General features: G+C 36.7%; 1 pseudogene; it reads left to right on the top strand.

Moving 5' to 3' along the window:
* Positions 1–2382: 2382 nt before the first annotated feature.
* Positions 2383–3013, top strand: LOC118851826 (annotated as a pseudogene).
* The last annotated feature ends 13372 nt before the right edge of the window (positions 3014–16385 follow it).

Raw genomic sequence — 16385 nt, 5'->3', positions numbered from 1 at the left:
CAGATGACATGTGAAGGCCAGCAGATGACACAGAAAAAGTTTAGAAACTCAAAAATTTGTAAAATATATGTATGATATTGTATAATATCAACCCAAATTTTACAATAAGATACTGTAAACACCCCATAAAAAAAGAAAAAATTCAGACTTCTCTGGTAGGAAGGGAGGGCCAAAAAATTTTACATGGATTTTCCAGATCGTGGGGGCACCATGCCCCTAACCCCCACAATGTGGAAGAACTGTATTATATGTGTGTGTGCTAAATCAATTAACCATCCAACCACATGTCATATTCTGGGAAATAGACATTTTTCTTTCATTTTTTTCTCTGTGGGAATTGTTAGATTAATATCTTTTGAGTAATCATGGTTCCGATGTTGTGGGGCTTCATGTAATCATAACATTATATACAAACAGAAAGCTGTGGAAGATCTTATTATTTATAGGGACTCTCTCTTTTGCTTGGAATTTGCATAGGGAAATGCATAGTCCATGATAATGATGAATGCCTAGTATATGTAAATTTAGGTTGATTTTAATCATCAGTGGGTCATTCCTTTCCTATAGCTGGAATTGCATCCCTCAGAAATGCCAAGCAATACATTTGTTTCCCATGTTGTACTCTGGATTCAATTATAGAATTTTCCAGTTTTTATCGCATTAATAGTATTCAGTAAAAGGCTCAGTCAGCTGAATATGGCAAGCTCAAAAGTTATGAATTTTAATTCTCTCCACAATATTTAGTGAGCTGCACAACATTTATCCATGCCTCAATTGTTTTCAAGTCTATGACCAAGTCATATCAAATGGCACACTAGACTTGGAATCAGGAAGACCTGAGTTCACATCTTGCCTCAGACACTAACTAGCTGTATGACCCTAGGTAAGTCACTTAAACTTGAATTGCCTCAGTTTCCTAATCTATAAAATGAAGCTAATAATAGCATCTGCCTCAAGCAGTTGTTGCAAGATATTTGTAAAGAGATAATATTTGTGAAGTCCTTTGTAAATCTTAAAATATTATATAAATGCTAGTTATTATTATTAGAAAATATCTGGTTTCACATACAAGCTTCTTTTTTCTTTACATATTGAAATGTTCATATTTTTAGATGACTGTTAAGTTTATAATAAAAAAAGAAATTTTAGACTTTTTAAAAATGTTACTGGTCAGGGGTGAAGCCAAGATGGCAGCTAGAAAGCAGGGACTTGTGTGAGCTCCCTGCCAGGTCCCTCCAAAAACCTATAAAAAATGACTCAGAACAAATTCTAGAACTGCGGAACCCACAAAATAGCAGAGCGAAGCAGGGATCCAGCCCAGGACAGCCTGGATGGTCTCTGGATGAGGTCTATCACGCACAGAGCAGAGGGGAGCGGAGCCCAGTGAGGGTGGCGGCAGGACCAACCAGACTGGGAGCCAGGTGGAACAGGCCCTAGCGCCCTGAATCAGTGAGCTGTGGTAGTTACCAGACTTCTCAACCCACAAACACAAAAGACAACAGAGAAGGTTAGTGGGAAAAGCTGTGGGGGACAGAAGGAAAAGAGTTCACAGTTCAGCCACCACTCTGGGTGCAGCGGGGAAGGTGCAGCTACAGAACTACAGCTGCAGTTACTTCCGGCCCCAGGCCCACCTGGTGGGAGGAATTAAGTGGCATATCACAGCAGGAATGCAGAACCTGCTTAAGATTTGCATCAGGTCCCGGTTGGTGGTTCCTGGGGAAGGAGGAGTCCTGGTGTGGCAGAGCTGGCTGTATAGAAGTAGCTCTGAAATCAACAGCACATCCCCTCAAGCTTGGAACAAAGTACTCTTTACTCTACAAGCAGTCATACCCTGCTGAAAAACTCAAGGGTCAAGTAAGTTGGCTGGGAACATGGCCAGGCAGTGACAACAGACTCAGATTCAGTCTCAGACTTTGGAATCTTTCTTTAGTGACAAAGAAGACCAAAACATACAGCCAGAAGAAGTCAACAAAGTCAAAGAGCCTACATCAAAAGCCTCCAAGAAAAACATGAACTGGTCTCAGGCCATGGAAGAGCTCAAAAAGGATTTTGAAAAGGAAGTTAGAGAAGTAGAGGAAAAATTGGGAAGAGAAATGAGAAGGATGCAAGAAAACCATGAAAAACAAGTCAATGACTTGCTAAAGGAGACCCAAAAAAATACTGAAAAAAATATTTAAGAAAACAACACCTTAAAAAATAGACTAACTCAAATGGCAAAAGAGCTCCAACAAGCTAATGAGGAGAAGAATGCCTTGAAAGGCGAATTAACCAAATGGAAAAGGAGGTCCAAAAGACCACTGAAAAAAATACTACCTTAAAAATTAGATTGGAGCGGTCTTTTGGCTCCCAGCTCATGGTGGTGAAGGTGCAACTTCTTTCGGTCGTCCCGAATCCGGGGTCATCCGACACCGGCAGCCACCCCGTAGCGTCCAGGCCAAGCCACCACCTTCGTCGCCACCATGCCGCCCAAGTTTGACCCTAATGAAATTAAAGTCGTGTTTTTTAGGTGCACAGGTGGTGATGTTGGTGCCACATAAGCTCTGGCCCGCAAAATTGGTCCCTTGGGTTTGTCTCCCAAAAAGGCAGGTGATGACATTGCCAAAGCAACTGGTGACTGGAAAGGGCTAAGAATCACAGTGAAACTTACCATTCAGAACAGACAGGCCCAGATTGAGGTTGTGCCTTCTGCCTCAGCCTTGATCATCAAAGCCCTAAAGGAACCTCCTCGGGACAGAAAGAAGCAGAAAAAATATTAAACACAATGGAAACATCACTTTCGATGAGATTGTCAACATTGCCCGACAGATGAGGCACCGATCTTTGGCAAGAGATCTCTCTGGAACCATTAAAGAGATACTTGGAACAGCCCAGTCTGTGGGCTGCAACATTGATGGCAAACACCCTCATGATGTCATTGATGACATCAATAGTGGTGCTGTTGAATGCCCAGCAAGTTAAAAGCTACAAAGGAGACTATTTGCAATAAATTTAACATTTGACAACAAAAAAAAAATAGATTGGAGCAAGTGGAAGCTAGTGACTTGATGAGAAATCAAGATATTATAAAACAGAACCAAAGGAATGAAAAAGTGGAAGACAATGTGAGATATCTCATTGGAAAAACCATTGACCTGGAAAATAGATCCAGGAGAGAGAATTTAAAAATTATTGGACTACCTGAAAGGCATGATCAAAAAAAGAGCCTAGATATCATCTTTCAAGAAATTATCAAGGAGAACTGCCCTGATATTCTAGAGCCACAGGGCAAAATAGAAATTGAAAGAATCCACAGATCACCTCCTCAAATAGATCCCAAAAAGAAAACTCCTAGGAATATTGTCGCCAAATTCCAGAGCTCCCAGGTCAAGGAGAAAATACTGCAAGCAGCCAGAATGAAACAATTTGAGTATTGTAGAAAAACAATCAGGATAACACAGGATCTAGCAGCTTCCACATTAAGGGACCAAAGGGCTTGGAATGCAATATTCTGGAGGTCAATGGAGCTAGGATTAAAACTAAGAATCAGCTACCCAGCAAAACTGAGTATCATGCTCCAAGGCAAAATATGGATTTTCAATAAAATAGAGGACTTTCAAGCTTTCTCAGTGAAAAGACCAGAGCTGAATAGAAAATTTGACTTTCAAACACAAGAATCAAGAGAAGCATGAAAAGGTAAACAAGAAAGAGAAATCATAAGGGACTTACTAAAGTTCAACTGTTTTGTTTACATTCCTACATGGAAAGATGATGTGTATGATTCATGAGACCTCAGCATCATAGTAGCTGAAAGGAATATGCATGTATATAGATATATGTGTATACATATATACATATGCATGTGTCTATGTATATATAGGTATACACACACATATATATATGCATATGTATATATAGGTCTATGTATATGTAGGTATATATATGTATATGTATATGTATGTATATATATACACACAAAGGGCACAGGGTGAGTTGAATATGAAGGGATTAAGGGATTTATCTAAAAAAATAAAATCAATTTAAGGGATAAGAGAGGAATATATTGAGAGAGGGAGAAAGGGAGAGATAGAATGGGGTAAATTATCTCACATAAAAGTGGCAAGAAAAAGTGGTTCTGTAGGAAAGGAAGAGGGGTCAGGTGAGGGGGAATGAGTAAATCTTGCTCTCATCGGATTTGACCTGAGGAGGGAATACCATACATACTCAATTGGGTATCTTACCCCACAGGAAAGAAGGAGAAAGAAGATAAAAAAGGGGGGATGATAGAAGGGAGGGCAGACACAGGGAGGAGGTAATCAAAAACAAACACTTTTGAAAAGGGACAGGGTCAAGGGAGAAAATTCAACAAAGGGGGATAGGTTAGGAAGGAGCAAAACATGGTTAATCTTTCACAACATGAGTTTTGTGGAAGGGTTTTGCATAATGATACGCATGTGGCCTATGTTGAATTGCTTGCCTTCTTAGGGAGGGTGGGTGGGGAGGGAAGAGGGGAGAGACTTTGGAACTCAAAGTTTTAAAAACAGACGTTCAAAAACAAAAAAAAAAGTTTTTGCATGCAACAAGGAAATAAGATACACAGGCAATGGGGTGTAGAAATTTATCTTGCCCTATAAGAGAAGAAGGGAAAGGTGGGTGGGAGGGGAGTGGGTAACAGAAGGGAGGGCTGACTGGGGAATGGGGCAACCAGAATATATGCCATCTTGGAGTGGGTGGGAGGGTAGAAATGGGGAGAAAATTCGTAACTCAAACTCTTGTGAAAATCAATGCTAAAAACTAAATATATTAAATAAATTAAATTTTAAAAAGTTTTTTAAAAAAAAGAAATTTTAGAAGAAAAAGTGATAAAGGTCATTGAACCTCTGTAGTTGCATTTATCAAAGGATTGTGTGTGCATAAGGAAGGTCCTAAGGCTGCATTTTTCACTACTGTATCAAATCCCTGTTTATAATCAACAGAATATAAGTACAGAGGGAACAATGTGACCATGGCATCCCAAAGCTGTATTTGAACCGTGATAACCCCAGAGCCAAATGATAGCTATTAGCTGTTCTCTTGGCTGCCTGAGGAACTCCCAGGAAAAGTGACTTCAAGAAGGAGATGGTACTTCATTCTAAGCATGTTGTTGGGACTAAAATGACTGTTCCTTCCCACTATGCTGCAAAGGAATTGTTGAGGAATTATATTGTAACTCCCTTGGAGATAGTTTATGTATGTATGCAGAGAATATTACAACTTTATTCTCTTACTTGTTATTTTTATTGTTTCATCTTTTTCATATTATTTTGCTCATAGGTTTTGTGTTTCTCTGATATGGTCAAGGAGTACATTGGATGAGGTGTTGGATCACAAGTTGAGTGATTGAACTTGTTCCATTTGGTCCCAAAGAGCAGAACTAAGAACAATTAATCAAAGTTGCAAAGAAGCAAACAGTACAAACTTCTTAATAACCAGAGTTCTCCAAAAGTGGAATGTGCTGCCTTAGGAGAAACTGAATTCCTCACTGGAGGTTCTCGGGCAAAGATTGGGTGGCCAACCTGAAGTATGTTACAGTAGAGATCAGTAGAGATTCCTCAGCTAGATTAGATGTCTGCTGCGGACACTTCTAACTCCGGAATTCTATGATTCTGTGATTATATATATATATATATGTATGTATGTATATATGTATATATATATGTATGTATGTATATATGTATATATATACAGAGAGAGAGAGAGAGAGAGAGAGAGATTGTTCTACTGGAACAATCTCTATCACCATTCTCCTCAATGATGAGGATGAGAATAAGGATGAGGCTACTGGTGCTGATTTATATAACAATAGCTTATATTTCTATAATATGTATTATATTTCTATAACAGATATCTAATTTGATCCTCACAACACCTTTATGAGATGGGTACCATTGGCACCATTTTATCTTCCTTAGAAATGAGGAAATTGAGTCTCAGAGGGTATATTAGACTACCACTAGTAGATATGAGTTGCTCCATTTCTTGTGACCCCTCAATCCTGGGTTAGGAGGAAGAGTCAACTTTTAGACCCTGTGTGACAGAGAGTGACACCACCACTCTCCTCTTCCTTTGCTTTTTACCCCACCTGTCTAAATCACCCTACCTAAATCCTATTTCTGTCATCTACCAGATTCTAAATCATTGTTCTTTCTCATGGAATTCAGTACCTAACCTATTAGTATTCCCTCCACCATTGTATTTGAGAACCATAGAATATATGTTGATGTCCCTTTGAACACACTGTGTTCCCATTTAATCAATCTCTTTAATTCCAATAATATGTTTCTATCTACCTCAAGCACTCTTGGAGATCACCATACCTTAGACCTTGTCATCACCCCTAACCGTGCCACCTCCATGATCTTGAATTTTGACATGTTCCTTTCTGATCACAATTTTCTGCCCCTACATTTCTCCCTCCTGCTTCTTTCCCCTAAACCTATTATTTTTCTTCACCATGTCTTTCATTCTTGCTCTCCCTCCCTGTTCTTCCAGCAAATCAGTACTGCTCTGGATTCTTTTCTTCCTTTGCAATCTGAAGCCCATAGGTGACTAGCTCACCTATACACAGTCTTTCACTCTTTAATCTCTTGCCCTATTACCCTCCTGACATCCATACCCTACCAGTCATCCAGAGACTGTATATCATAGTGAATAGAGTATTTGACTGGGAGTCAGGAAGACTTAGGTTCAAATCCCACCTATGATATGCACGAAGTATGAGACCATAGGCAAGCCACTTGATCTCCCTGAAATTCAGTTTCCTCAACTGTAAAATGTGGGTGATAACATCTGTAGTACCTAACTCATGGGATTGTTCTGAGTCATCAGTAAAATACTGTATTAAAAGGATCTTCAGATATTAAAGCACTATATGGGTTGGATATAATTTGTCCTCTAGGCTCATGTAACAGTAAGGCAATAAACACAACATCAACAATAATCATGAATATGCCTATGTAGTTCTGTATCACAAAGTATGAGCGACTCTCGATAAAGAAGGTAGAAGAAGTATAACATTTATTCAGACACCAGAGAACCATATCCCATAACCAAATGTTCAACTCCTACAGCCAGTCAGCCCACTTTATCATAACAGCAAGGAACTTAAAACACCATATCACAGCCTGGAGCCTCTACATCCTAAAACCTCTCCAACCCCCTGCTGGGATCTTCCCCAAACAAATTCGTAGTACAGCTAAGTCAGTCTGTTCAGTTCTCTCTCTCTCTCTCTCCTCTCTCTCTGTCTCTCTGTCTCTCTCTCTGTCTCTCTATCTATCTATCTCTATCTCTACCTCTCTCTCTGCATTTCCTGTGAGATAACTTCCTTTTCCTGTCAAAAAGCTCCTCCTACCACATGTTGTCTTAGACTTCCTGTGATATAAGCAGGTCACATGGCCTATTAATGTATGGGAAAGATCTTCAAATGTAAATCGCTACTACAACTCACTCCCTAAACTCTGTCTGTCACCGTAGCATGTCTCTGAGAAGTTCTATTCCCCACTCCACCACAGGATCTCAAATAGATTATGATGTTGTCTAAATATCACAATCCATCAAGTACTAGAAGACAAATTTTGTAAAATGTCAGAATGAACTAGGGACTTTAAAGAGCCCGTATAGGAATTCACACTTCACCCCGACTGTGTCTTACTGATGGAAGGGCAAGTCTTTGGTGGGCTACTGTGCAAATCAAAGGACTCTTTCATTTAAACTGAGAAAAGTGTCTTCCATTCATCTCCCCTATAGTAGTGTATTAGATTGCTAAGTTAAAAAATAAAAAAAAGATAACTGGACGACAAACAGAAGAAAAGTAAAAGATATCCTCCCTTAGTATGATCATAATTAGCTGCCTTAATTTTGTCCCCTATATGATCATAATCATTAATAAATATTTGCTGAAGGTCTGACTATATATTGTACAAGACATTGTACCAGGTGTTGCAAACACAAAAGTGTAAGTACATTGTAAAACATTAATGAAATAGTTAATTTTCAAAATGTGCAGTCTCTATGCCCATATCTGTTTGTCAGTACAAGTGTATCTGCCTTGGATTATAATCTTTTCAATTCACTTCAACTAGGATTTAAGTGCTTGCTTGTGTGCAGGGCACTTGTGTTAGGCACTGGGACTTGTAAAACAAAAATGAAACTCCACCCCTCAAGGAGCTTTCATTCTACTGGACCAGCTCTGAGGGACTCCCTTTGTACAGCACCTGGCATAACATTGCTGCACACAACTGCTTTTCAGTAATGATCATTTGGAAGCATGCAATGAAGTATTCTGGGCACTTGTTGTCAGAATAGGGAAATTCTAAGCCCTTTAAACAACCCTTCATGATTTATTTTCTTTTTACATTTCTTCACTTGTTATTATTAATTATTTTTAGTTTTCAACATTCACTTCCACAAGATTTTTTTCTCCCCATCTCTCCCCTCCCCCCACTCCAAGATGGCATGCATTCTGATTACCCCTTCCCCCTGTCTGCCCTCCCTTCTATCACCCCCCTTCTCTAATCCCTTTCCCTTATGACATTTTCAGTCACATCCTTTCACCAGTGCTTGTTTAGACTTTTTCTATAGAATTTCTTCAGCTACATCTATTCACCAGATTCACATTTTTCCTTCATCTCTTAGAATGGGCCAGTTGGTGGGATGCTGAGAGCATTGATTCATATATGATTTATTGACTATGCAAGGAAATCATTAGTTTCTATTTGGTGGCAACTTCTTATAGTTTGTCACCATGCAAAAAACATTCACAGATTTTTACAAAAAAAAATATATTGAGAAGATTGTCAGGAAAGCTACTTTCCTTCTAAATTGAATTTAATTTTAAAAACTTATGCTGCCCAAACTAATTTTAACAGAAATGTGTTTGGGCAAGCAGATGTTTGCTTATTTTGGCCCCCCACCCATCACTCTGTGGAGTCAAACTACAGAATCATGAAACTGCTGAATGTATCTCAGTTATTTGAATTCTAAGGTAATGATATTGACAATAATCACTCTCTATTACTCAGCCAAAAGATCAAGCCTTTGCAATCAGTTCAGTGGAGGGGAAATTCAAAGGAGAAACATTATAAGCATTTCCGCTAAAAATATGTACATAACAAGAATGCCAACTTTTGTCACTTTTATTTGACATAATAATGAACATTCTAGCAATTTCAGCAAGATAGGGAAAATATAATAGAAGGATTAACACTGGAAGTGAAGAGGTCAAAATATCATTATTCATGAATGGACATCATAGACAATTCAATGATCTCAATGAAAAAAATTAATTAATGTGTTCAAAATAATAAATGAGTTCAGCAAGGCCACTGGAATTAGATTAATACACACATATCTCATCCCTATTTTTTAAATAAGTTTTTATGGATGTTCCTTGCATCATCATAGATATCCCCAGTATTCTTTCCCCTCCCTCTCCCAGAGAGCTATCCCATTTAACAATATTTTTAAGAGGGAAAAAAATGAGTGAAAATGATGAATACATTGAGAAGTCCGAAAACATGTGCTATGTATAAAGGCTGTGGACCTCCCACATCTACAAAGGGGTAAGTTGGGGGTGTCTTCTCATATTTCTTCATTTGAGTCATGCTTGATCTTCATAATTTTGTTACATTCACTTTTGATATTTTGGTGTTTGTTCTTTCCATTTACATTGTTTTAGCTATTGTGTATAGTGTCTTCTTGGTTCTGCTTACTTCATTCTGCATTAGTTTATGTAGATATTTCCATGCTTCTCTGTATTCATCACACATATCATTTCTTATAGCATTCCATTACATTCTTGTACCACAGTGTATTTAGCCATTCCCCAATTGATGGACACCTACTTTGTTTCCAATTCTTAGAGAACACAAAAAGTGCTGCTCCAAATATTTTGGTGTACATAGTCTCTTCTTATCAATAACTTCCTTGGGATATAAGCCCAGTAATGTAGTCTCTGGTTCAAAGAGTATAGATGTCTTAGCCACTTTGCTTGAATAATGCCAAAATGCTTTCCAAAATGGTTGTACCATCTTATAACTCCACCAATAACATATTCATGTGCCTATCATTTCCCAACTTTTCCATCATTGAATATTGATGTTTTTGTCATTTTTGCAAATTTTCAGGGTGTGAAGTTGTTTTGATTCATATTTCTTTTATTATTAATGATCTGAAGCATTCTTTCATTTGGTTATGAATATTCTTTTGAATTCTTTTTGAAATTCTTTTGAAAACTGTTTATATCTTTTGACCATTTATATATTAAGGGATGGCTATTAGTCATATACCTTTATTGATTGCTTATATATCTTGGATATAAATCTTTATCAGAGAAATTTGATACAAAGATTTTTCCCATTCAACCCCTTCCCTTCTTATCTCTAGGTGCACTAATTTTGCTTGTGCAGAAGCTTTTCAGCTTCATGCAAAGTTATCTACTTTATCTTCTGTAGTTACCTCTATCTCTTATTTGGTTATGAATGCATCTCCTAGATGTCCATCAACTGGGGAATGGATGGACAAGTTATGTTATATAATTGTGGTGGAATACTACCATGCTATGAGAAATGACAAGGTAGGAAGGTTACAGAAAAACCTGGCAAGACCTATAAGAATTGATGCAAAGTGATCATTGTACACAGTAACCAAAATATTGTAAAGATGATCAACTGTGAAAGACTTAACTACTCTTATTAAGATAATGATCCAAGACAATTTCGAAGTACCCAAGTTGAAAAATATTATCCAACCCCAAAGAGAAAATTGATGAACCGAGTGCAGATTGAAACTTTTTTAACTTTTATTATTTTTCTTGGGTGTGTGTGTGTGTGTGTGTGTGTGTGTGTGTGTATGTGTGTGTGTGTGTGTGTTTTCTTTTGCAACATGGCTAATATGGAAATATGTTTTACATGACTTCACATGTATAATCAATTTCATATTGTTTGCCTTCTCAAGCGGTAGGGTGGGGTGGAAGGGAGAGAAAGAATTTAAAACTCAAAAAATTAAAAAATGAATATTAAAAAGTTTTTACAGGTAATTAAAAAATATCTAATCTAAAGAAATTTTTTTTAAAATTTACCTTTCAAAAAAAAGAATACATCTCCTATCCATTGCTATGAGAAGCATGTGATCTGCTTCTCTTCTAAATTTTTATAGTCTGATGATTAATGTTAAAGTTGCATGTCCATTTAGAATGTATTGAGGAACACTGTGTAAAGTGTTAGTGTAAGCCTAATTTCTGATGAACTGTTTTCCAGTTTTCCTAGCAGTTATTTTTTATTAAGTGAGGAACATTTTCCTAGATACTTATATTTTCCACTCAAGCACTATGTTATTGACTTCCATCATTTCTGATTAGCCTTCATATGCACTAGAGAAAATTGGTTAGCAATTTGGTGAGAAATGGATTCAGAACCACATCTCATACCATATATTATAACCTGAAAATAGATCTAAATGTTAACAAATAATTTTTTAAAAGATGTGAAAATGAAATAATGTATTTATGCCAAGTGAGAAGAGGAAATTATTTTTTTAATTCAACAAATAGGAGGAATTATTAGGGATAAGGTAGATGAGCTAGATTACATGAAAATAAAACTCAGTTAAGAAAAAGCAAAATTATTGAATTAAAAAGAAAATGCTAGGAAAATATTTAGAACAAAAATTTACACATAAAAATTTGATAAGTAAAATATGTGAAGTTTTTAGAAATTAACAAAACTCAGTCCACAACAGATAAATGTATAAATAATATGAACAGATAATTTTCAAAAGAGCAAATGAAGGTTGTTAAAAATTACTTGTAAAAATGCTGAACTTCACTACAAAAAAGGAATAGAAAACAATAGAATTTTAAGGTCCCAGTTTATGCTAAAATTGTATCTTATTCTGGTCCACCTGACCAACACTCTCATTTCTAGTTCGTATAAGTTTCTAAGTAGCCACTGTAAAGAAACAACAGCAGGAAGTAAGGCTGCAAAGGCAACCTAGAAATCACTACAGATATATAGTACCACAGCTCAAAGGAGTGTAATGGTTACTTGAAAATTATATCATAAATTCACTAAAAGTCACATCCTGAGACTATATGCTAAATCAAGGGAAGGCAGTGAGGCCTCATAGTCAAGTCTCTTTGGTCCTTCTAACTGTGCATGGTCTGTAAGCCTCAGATAAGCTCCAGACATCTCCAGTAAGTTCAGCAGAACATCAAATGCTGCTGATAATTTTGAGATATGTTCAGTGTGTTAATGAAGTAATCCCAAGGAGGCATGGATAAGAATTAATCTGTCCTCCCCAAAAACCCTATAAAAATGAGACCCCAAATTCCTGCTCCTAACGATACATGCTGCTCACGTGCTCCCAACTCCAATCCACAGCTCTGTAAGTGACTCTTCTCCACTCCACCTTCTTCCCCACACTGCCTGCCTTCTTCCCCCGCTGCCTGCCTACTTCCCCACACTGCCTCCCCACCTTATCCCCATTCCCATGCCATCTACCTCTATAATTCCCCTACTATGCCTTTTTTCTCTGTGCCCTCCATGTCTTTTTAAAGTGTAATTAAAGCATTATTCCCCACTGCCTTCATGGTTTTTCACAGTGAGCATCCAAAGAACTGGGTATGCCTACTCCCATTTGACACAGAGGGACCACAGTGCAGTCCTATTCCCTTATTCAATTAATAATTCCATAAATTAATTAGCAATTCATGCCTCACACCCTCCAAATTGGCACACATAATTAAAAGCAATGAAACTAAATGATGGTAGTTTGAGGTGAAATTTCAATTATATATAATATAATAAATATAATTACAATATGTAAAATAATATTGTGTGTGTGTGTGTGTGTGTGTGTGTGTGTGTGTGTGTGATTCTCCCACATTGCCGGTGAGACTCCAAATATGTAGAATTGTTTTGGGCAATCTGGCAATGCAAAAGAAAAGTTACAAAAATAATATCCCTTAATTCAATATTTCTAAAATTGTAATAGACACTGAAACTGTTATCAAGAACAAAGCAAGAGGTATTTGGGCAAAGATGTTTCAATAGCAGCACTGTTTATAATTGAAAAAAAACTAGAAGCAAAGCAAATGTCCAACAACAGGGGAATGATTAAATTAATTGTGGTACATTAATGTAATGGAAAACCACAAATTAAATTAAAATTGCAACTAAATTGGCAAATACGGGGAATATAAATGAGAGGTATGTGAAGTAACATGGCCTGATAGAGTGCTGGCTTTGAAATAGGAAAGACCTTGGCTTAAATCTCACCTAACACACTTTATTTACTGTTTGACCATGCACAAGTCACAAACTTAGAACTTCAGTTTTCTCATTTGTGAAATGCATGTATCTACTGTAGTATCTACTTCCCAGGGTTGCTGTGATCCACAAGTATATATTGAATATGTAAATTCCAATGTGAACATTAAAACAATAGATAGGCTTCAGATGTTGTTGTAAAGAAAAATAGATGTATCTTTATGACACAATGAAAATTGGGAAGAAGAATAAAAAAGCAAAATCAGACCTCTGATCATGTAAGAAATAAAGTTAATGGAAAGGAGTAGCAAAAGAATCCTGATGGGGAGAGTAAAAATTTATTAAGACATTTTGAGGTTGAAACTAATTTATTTAAATATAAATAGCTATGAGTCTAATTTGTTGTATTAGACATTAGTTTAATATTAAGTTTAACTTACAATTACTCAACCACTCATTTGGTATCATAAAGTCAAAATATCTTGATGTTTAGCTTTATTATAGACTGGATTGGGGTAGGGAAACTCCTATAGGCACAATTTTGGTCTCCTGTTTCCTCGTAGCCATTTTTCACTCCTACAAGAGCTACCCAATATCTGGTAACTGCTGGCCTTTCTACTGCTATTATTTCCCAACACTTTTAGCTATACTGGCAAAATTCCACTAATAAAATTCATAGGACATCTAAAGTACTTTGTTGTAGTAGAAATTTTGTATGTGACATGATGTAAATTTGCTGGAAATCAAGATGAAAAGAATGAGAAAATGGTCTCTATTTGTATAATGCTTTAGAGTTTCCAAAGTCATTTCAAAGAATTTGTTTTGATATTTTTTTAAAGTTTTTCAAATAATAGGCATTCATTTTCTCACCTTCTACCCTCCCCTCAAGGATAATTTTTTTAAAAAACTTCTCTTACAATAAATAACACATAGTCAAGCAAAAACAAATTTTCTCAAGGGGCCATGTCCAAAAATGTATGACTCAGTTTACATCTAGAGGCCCTCACCTCTTTGTAAAGAGGTGGGTAGTCTATGTCATCTTCCAGAATCATGGTTAGCCATTGTGTGGATCAGAATTCTTAAGTCTTTCAAAATTGTTTGTCTTTTTATTATTGTGTAAATGGTTCTCCTGGTTCTGCTCAATTCACTTTGCATTAGTTCATATAAGTCTTTCCAACTTTCTTTGAAATGGTCCTTTTCATCATTTTTTTAGAGCATAATAGTATTCCATTACATTTATGCACTATAATTTGTTCACCCATTCCCCAATTGATGGGGTGTTTCCAGTTCTTTGTCACTTCAAAAAGAGCTGCTTTAAATATTTTTGTACCTTGGGGACCTTTTCATTTCTCTTTGATCTCTTTGGGTTGTAGACTAAATACTGGTATCACTGGGTCAAAGGTTATACATATGGAGTTTAGTAACTTTTAGGGCAAAGTTCCAAATTGCTTTCCAAGAAGAGCTGGACTAATTCACAGTTCCAGCAACAGGGTATTCATATATTTGTTTTCCTGAGGCCTTTTCAACATTTAACAGTTTCCTTTTTTGTCAATTTTGCTAATTTTATGGCTGTGAGGTATTTTAAGTTTCAATTCTCTAATTATTAATTATTTGAAGTATTTGTCCTATAGTCTTTGATAGTTTAGATGTTTTTTAGAAAACTGCCTAACCCTATCCTTTGATCATTTATCAATTAAAGAACAAGCTTTATTTGTATAAATTTGAACTGGTTCTTTACATAGCTTGAAAATGAGAAACTTGTTGCCAAGATTTTTCCCAGTTTATGGTTTTACTTAAAATTTTATCTCCCTTGGTTTTGTTTTTATGTTTTTTCTAAAATTTTATGTAATCAAAACTGTCCATGTTATTTTCTGTGATCCTTTCTACCTCCTGTTTGGTCATAAACTTTTCCTCTCTCTTTAGTTCTAAAAAGTGACTTTTTTCCTCCTCCTCTAATTTATTTATGATGTCCCTCTTTCATATGTAAGTCAAGTACCCATTTGGAACTTTGTTCTTTTTGTTTGTTTGTTTGTCCTTCATTTTTGAAGAGGACCAATGACATCCACAGGGTGATGTCTTGATTGGTGTGTGAACTGGATTTAAGTGAGGCAGAATTGCACAATGCTGTCAGCCTCAATCTCTTTCAGAGTCACCAATCCCATGGCAAGTCAAAAGTCAAGAAGACTGTTGGTGGCCTGGATGCATTGAATGACCCTGGAATCTTCAATGTCTGACCAAGCTCTAAGAGCTCCACAGTACCTGCTTCAGCCACCTTCATGGCCACTGAAACAAATTGTTCTCATCTGTCTCTTCCACTGGGGGAAGTCTTCACATGCTTGGGGTAGACACCCCCTAACTCACCAACAGGTTTGAGGCCTGCCAGTCACCCTCAACCTGGTTTAACCCATCTGCTAAGACAGTTTACTGGGATAGGGATGCTGCACACACTGCAGCTCACTGAAGCCATAGGTGAGAGTTGAGTGCCAGGTAGATGCAGAAGGTAAATGAGCAGCCCTAGAAAAGGGTTGGCAAGCCCTCACACCAGAAGTGCTAGCTCTCCAAGAACACCCAGAAAGCCAGTGCAAGGTTTTGGTCCATTCCTAAATTTTGCCAGGTTTTTTTCTAGTTTTCCCAGCAATATTTTTGCCAATTTGTGCAGTGTTGCCCCAGTGACTGAAGTCTTTGGGTTTATTGAATATTATGCTGCTGTCTTCTTTTGTTTCTGTATGTTGTATGCCTATTTTTTCAACGATCATCCTCTCTATTATTTAAACTGTTCCAAATAATTTCAATGATTATTGCTTTATAGTATAATTTGAGATCTGATATTGTTAGACCCTATTCTTTCTCACTTGTTTTCACTATTTTCCTTGAGATAATTTAACTTTTCTTCCTCTAGATGAATTTCATTATCTTTTTTGTGTCTCCAAAGTAATCCTTCAATTTGACTGGTATTGCACTGAGCAAGTAAATCAACTTTTAGCATTATTGTTATTTTTATCATATTGTCATGGTCTATCCATGAACAATTAATATATCTCCATTTATTTCAGTTTGTATGTCTATAAAAAGATTTTTATACTTTTACTCATACAGTTCTTATGT

The sequence above is a fragment of the Trichosurus vulpecula genome, chromosome 5, assembly GCF_011100635.1.
Source record: "Trichosurus vulpecula isolate mTriVul1 chromosome 5, mTriVul1.pri, whole genome shotgun sequence".
Classification (NCBI taxonomy): domain Eukaryota; kingdom Metazoa; phylum Chordata; class Mammalia; order Diprotodontia; family Phalangeridae; genus Trichosurus; species Trichosurus vulpecula.
This window is presented reverse-complemented; position numbering and strand designations above follow the sequence as displayed.